The 6,610-nt window shown below is 42.4% G+C and overlaps 1 pseudogene; it reads left to right on the top strand.

Moving 5' to 3' along the window:
• The first annotated feature begins 4,454 nt into the window (after positions 1 to 4,454).
• Positions 4,455 to 6,155, top strand: LOC135886111 (olfactory receptor 6M1-like; annotated as a pseudogene).
• The last annotated feature ends 455 nt before the right edge of the window (positions 6,156 to 6,610 follow it).

Genomic DNA, 6,610 nt, shown 5'->3' with positions numbered 1-6,610 from the left:
TGAAAGACTATTCATAATTTTGATTTTCTTTTGAGTCAGTGAGATGCAGCCAGGCATTCCCTAGTTTTAGCCATTGAGAATGTGCAGCTGTAACATCTGCAAATATGCAGAAAAAGCAACAACAACAAAAAAGGTGGAGAGTGCAGGATCTATTGATCCTGTTGTATAAACAGTTTATGTATGTAGGAAGATATGTTAGTAGCAAATTCAATTAAGTAAAATAAGTACATTTATCTTACTATATGTCACTTCTTTTATATGATCTTTCTTTCTTTCTTTCTTTCTTTCTTTCTTTCTTTCTTTCTTTCTTTCTTTCTTTCTTTTATGATACCATCCAAGATGCTAGGTACATACTTAGCCAGCTTGCCCCTCCTGCCACAAGAGCCAGTGGGGCTACATTTCTATTTTTAGCACACTAGCTCAGTCAGAGATAGTGTGGATATGTCTCCTTGAGCTGGAAACTACACCATCCATCTCCAGTTTATACATACCCTTTGTGTCTATAGAGTGGTATTAAACCCTCGTAATGGAGGGGAGAATCTGAAATGCGAACAAATGTTGAAATATTGGAATTGCTCACCAGAAAAAAATAAATTTGCTGACCAGCTGTTCTATCCATGGAACTATCAAACATTTTCTGATTCTAACTTTATCATTAATACATTTTCTCTCACTCTTGGTATCTCCAGCGCTTCGTCTTCTCCCTTCATCTCTCTCCATCTCATCTTTATGGCCTGAGGGTAGAGTTCTAGGACCAGGATTCAGCAGAATTCTCCTGATCCCTCTCCCTTGGTAGTTTCCACCTGGCTGCTCTCTCAGATCACAGAAAACCAGACATGCTGTGATATTTAGCGCAACGTGCAGTCACGTCTGCAGTCCTGTTTGGATGGGCACTCGTCCCCTAACCAGTGAGAGATCTAAAAGGGACCAGTCTGGCTGCACAGTCTCTCCTAGAAGATGTGTAATTTGGTAATTAATTATTTGATCCATTAAAGTGCAATGAGGGCTATCTGACAGGCTGCAAACTGTGAATACTGTGCTCCACTGCCACCGCAAAACAAAACAACAGAACTTGTTTCTTTTACTCAGAAAAATAGTTGAAAAACATTTATTTATTTCCTGGAAATAAACCTTCCATGAGCAGCCAAAACCCCACTTTTTCAATGATAAAAATTTGAATGGAAATTTTTGCCCAGCTCTAATTATGACTCCTTGGAACAGCTGAGCCCTGGATTGTGCTATACTCTTTCTATTTGATATTCGTTAAAAATTCAGTTTCTCCCAGCAACATATGCAAGGATAGTATCCATGTATCCATGTTTTCACAGAAAACATGCACCCTGGACATTTTCAAATAATTTGAGATGGGAAAACCAAATAAGATAAAAATAGATCATTAATCAAAAGGATCTTTCTAACCGAATGCTACCAGAAGGTGGCAGTGGTATGCTATATATATATATTAAACAAGAGGCACAGTTACTTTTCAGTTTTCTCTCAAGAAGAAAACAGGGCAGGGAGACAGGTTTTATACTGTATAATATCCTCTAGAGAGACTAGTAAAAGGAGACATGATACAGAGCTGCAGAATAATGAGAGATCACAGTAGAAAAATCAGAGCTCCTTCATCACAAGGAGCATTCAAAGAAATTTAGAATTGATAAAAGGAAACACTTCCCCCACACACGGAGTAAAATTAGTGGTGGAACTCCATGTGACTAGACAATATTGAGACTAAGTGTAAAAATTTGAGCAATGCCTAAATGACATAGGAGCCTATATCTCATTTCAAAAGTGTGCAAGGAACTATCTGGCCACTAGATGCAGGATTTGGAAAGATATTTAAGTGCCCAAAGATGCCAATTTTCAAAAGCACTGAGACATCTAACTCCATTGGTTTCAGTAACAGTTAATTGCCCAAGTGCTTTTGAAAATTACATTAGGTGCCTATCTGGATCTTTAGGTACCTAAATACCTTTAAAATCTGGTTTTTAGATTTTTAGGGCCAGATTTTGAAAGGTATGCTGGTTTGGATGGAACACTTACTGGACCAGCCAAAAATTCTGACCTCTGTGGGTGAGTTAGCATCTACACGGCGGTCAATATTTGGAGAGGCGTATCTCTCATTGCTGCTGACATTGCTGTGAGTGTCTTTCTTTTGGTTTTTGGGCTCTGTGTGTTTTCTCTATATAATGCTTTTGGAAAAAGTGTGCAGCATCCCTTGAATGAAATGACCCCTAAGTGATTAAGTCTCCTGGGGACCTAGAATCATAGAATCATAGAATATCAGGGTTGGAAGGGACCTCAGGAGGTCATCTAGTCCAACCCCCTGCTCAAAGCAGGACCAATTCCCAACTAAATCATCCCAGCCAGGGCTTTGTCAAGCCTGACCTTAAAAACCTCTAAGGAAGGAGATTCCACCACCTCCCTAGGTAACCCATTCCAGTGCTTCACCACCCTCCTAGTGAAAAAGTTTTTCCTAATATCCAACCTAAACCTCCCCCACTGCAACTTGAGACCATTACTCCTTGTTCTGTCATCAGGTACCACTGAGAACAGTCTAGATCCATCCTCTTTGGAACCCCCTTTCAGGTAGTTGAAAGCAGCTATCAAATCTCCCCTCATTCTTCTCTTCTGCAGACTAAACAATCCCAGTTCCCTCAGCCTCTCCTCATAAGTCATGTGCTCCAGCCCCCTAATCATTTTTGTTGCCCTCTGCTGGACTGTTTCCAATTTTTCCACATCCTTCTTGTAGTGTGGGGCCCAAAACTGGACACAGTACTCCAGATGAGGCCTCACCAATGTCGAATAGAGGGGAATGATCACGTCCCTCGATCTGCTGGTAATGCCCCTACTTATACAGCCCAAAATGCCGTTAGCCTTCTTGGCAACAAGGGCACACTGTTGACTCATATCCAGCTTCTCATCCACTGTAACCCCTAGGTCCTTTTCTGCAGAACTGCTTCCTAGCCATTCGGTCCCTAGTCTGTAACAGTGCACGGGGTTCTTCCGTCCTAAGTGCAGGACTCTGCACTTGTCCTTGTTGAACCTCATCAGGTTTCTTTTGTCCCAATCCTCTAATTTGTCTAGGTCCCTCTGTATCCTATCCCTACCCTCCAGCGTATCTACCACTCCTCCCAGTTTAGTGTCATCTGCAAACTTGCTGAGAGTGCAGTCCACGCCATCCTCCAGATCATTAATGAAGATATTGAACAAAATCGGCCCCAGGGCCGACCCCTGGGGCACTCCGCTTGAAACCGGCTGCCAACTAGACATGGAGCCGTTGATCACTACCCCTTGAACCCGACGATCTAGCCAGCTTTCTATCCACCTTATAGTCCTTATAGTCACCTGTCTGTGACAAGCTAAAGTTGGATCATAATCTCACATGTAATTAGTTCTTCCAGTTGAAGGGGAAGATGATGGCTCACAGAGGTAACCTAAGATACTACAGTGATGTGTACAACTCTAGCTAGATACACAGACATATAGAAGATAATTTTCAGAACTGTAACAAAGAACCAGATGGGCACTTTGAACAATGATATCCTAAAGAAAGAAACAAAGAGGACTCCAGATTGACTTTCAAAGTCAGAATTCAATGCCGTTCATTTAGAATTAAACATTCTATGGAAGCAAATTCAGACTCAATGTAAAGAGGTGCAGATCCTTTGCACTTATAATAAGCGTCTGAGCCCATCATAGTCCAGTGCAAAAATCCCCATTGACCTCAATGTGCCCTCAAGGTTCCTTTTCTAACAATATTTTTTGTTCAGTCAACAAATTCTGCTCTAGTTTACACCCAGAATCTGTCTGATGACTCCACTTAAGTAATGAGAGCAGCTTTGGGTTCAGATGTGTCTGATTGTGACATAATTTTTGTCTGGGTTTATAAATGGGATCAGAATCATGTTCAGCGGAGTTACACACGGTTGTAAATTAGCTCAGAAGCTGGACTCATTGGAGTTACACAGTAGTATAAGCCCCATGCAGGAGAAAGAAGGGATTCATATTCAGTGAATATACATAGATCAGGAACAAATGTATTCTTAACTTGAAGTATTGAGCTGTCTCAGAGGTAAAACACATTACTTTTGGATGTCATTAGACTCTAGCAAGACGAGAAAGGAGAAAGGGGAAGAGATTCCATCTTTCTTCCCTTTTCTTTTATTCCTCTCTTTTTTCCAAGACACCCTCCACTTCAATGTCCAGGTTCCATTAGTACAATGAGACCACCTGGCACACTCATCTTTCTGGATGAGATTTTCAAAGGCTTCGAAGGGACTTATATTCCACAATTCAATGAGGGCCTAAATAACATAGGCTCCATTGAAAATCCCAGCCTCTTTGCTCAGGAAGTCTTATCTATCTCACCCATCATTCATTTGATTATTATTTTTTTGTTTGAATTGCTGTTTTACTAATTGGTTCTTTCAACACCACTTGCAGAAGAAATGGACATGGGAAATCAGAGTACAGAGACCGAATTCATTCTCCTGGGGTTCCTCATCACTCACAACCTGCTGATTCTTCTCTTCTTGGTACTTTTGCTCAACTACCTGGTGACGCTGATGGGGAACTTGGTAATAATCCTTGTGGTGTGGATGGATTATCTTTGCACACCCCTATGTACTTCTTTCTCTTAAACTTGTCTCTCCTGGAGACCTGCTTCATATCTTCCATCGTCCCAGTGATCCTGAGGAACCTGCTGTCCCAGAGTAAAGCTATTTCCTTCTCTGGTTGCATCATCCAGTGTTTCTTCTATTTCTTCCTAGGTATAACAGCATTCACCCTCTTATTTGTCGTGTCCTTTGATGGCTATTTAGCCATCTACAACACACTGCACTACCCCACTCTAATGAACAGCAGAGTGTGCATTCAACTAGTGCTTGCTTCTTGGTTAGAAAGTTTCCTTCTTTTAATCAGCCCAGCCATCATTTTATGTAAGCGGCCATACTGTCACTCTAATGCCATTGACCATTTCTTCTGTGATGCTGAGCCTCTCTCAAGACTCTCTTGCGCCGATACCAGAATCATGGAGGTAGCAAACTTTCTGATGGCAGTGGCTATGTTACTGGGCTCATTAATGCTGACGACACTGTCCTACGTTTACATCATGGCCACTGTACTGAGGATCCCATCTGCCTCGGGGAGATGCAAGGCCTTCTCTATAGGTGGTGCTCACATCATGGTGGCCTCCATCTTCATGTACGTCAGACCCTCACAGGCACGTTCCTTTGATATCAAGAAAGCTGTGAATGTGCTGACCACCGTTGTAAGATGGATTCAGTTTGCCATCTTAGTTTTCCTTTAGTTGTCCTTTACCCTCCATGTTATGTCCCCTTCTTGTTGCCCCTGTTTTGTAATCTGCCCAGTAACAGCTAAGTGGTGGGAAATGTTGGTGCCTTTTTGGAAATTTGAGTGGGAAATGATCAGGTGACCTGAAAAGGCTCTCCCTGGTAACAAAAGCTTATAAAAGCACACAGTGCCCTGTGACGGGTTCTGTCCATCCTAGAGGCAGCCCAGTGCTGACATCTAGTCACTGCTGAAACAACTTGGCAAGTCAGAAGATAGAAGATAGAAGATTGCTTACGTTTTCCTGTCCTGGTATTCTGAGGTGTCCTGGTGTTCATCATTCCTGCCCTGACATTGGTGTCTTCTGGTGGTGTCCTTGGATTTTGTGTATCCCATGTCCTGTACAATAAGAAGAATGATGATGGTGACTTTTTACTTTGTCTTACCAATTGTTATTATATGATTTTGGGGCCTTGGCTTAAAGCCTGTTTGTATTGTTAACACCTGAGTGCTTTTCCTGTTGTTTATTGGGTATAGTTATTTGGGGGTCCTTTAATAACTGTTCGGGGTTCTTTTTGCACCTAATCCTGCCTCCTTGGTTTTGGGGAATAAATCATTAACCGATGATAGATGCGGGAGGGGGACGAGCTTGCAGTATGGGGGTTTGGGCTTGATTAGGGTTCCCAGCTCCCTTAGCAATTTACACTATGATAACCCCTTTGCTGAACCCATTCATATATACCCTGAGGAATGAGAAGGTCAAAGAGGCGTTGAGAGAGGCCTTCTCACACAACATATTTCTTCCAGGCTCTCTAAGAATTCAAAAGGTGACCCTCACAGTCAAAGACCCAAAGAGATAAGCTCAGAGATGGGCAGGAGTGTTGTTAACTGAATATTTATTTCTGCATCCCAAAACATGATTTATGTGCTTGTCTTCACCCTCACACACAACCATCCGGCCACTGATTACAACCCTTCCACACTGAATGGGCCTAGATGCCCAAACAATGGACAGCTACCATCTTGGGTGTGTTCTCCTGGATAGACCATGATGGAGGCACCTACTGGGTGGACAAAGAAAACCATTCTAATTGTGTGGGTCCAAGAGACCCTGAGACTCTCACAGACAAGTGGGGGAAGAAGAAAAACCACAGGGCATGGTGTAAATTATAGCAACCAGGGTGGGTCCAGGAGGATTTTGGCTGGCCAGGAGAATGTACTCTGATTCTGTTCCATCCCTGGAAATGAAGAGGAAGCCTGTCTAACCTGGCTTGTGATGAAGTGTAAGATGTGATGAGACTAAATATTTTTGCAG

Source organism: Emys orbicularis, chromosome 12 (assembly GCF_028017835.1).
Source record: "Emys orbicularis isolate rEmyOrb1 chromosome 12, rEmyOrb1.hap1, whole genome shotgun sequence".
Taxonomy (NCBI): Eukaryota; Metazoa; Chordata; order Testudines; family Emydidae; genus Emys; species Emys orbicularis.
Note: the sequence above shows the minus strand (reverse complement) of the source record. Positions and strands in the feature narration are given on the sequence as shown.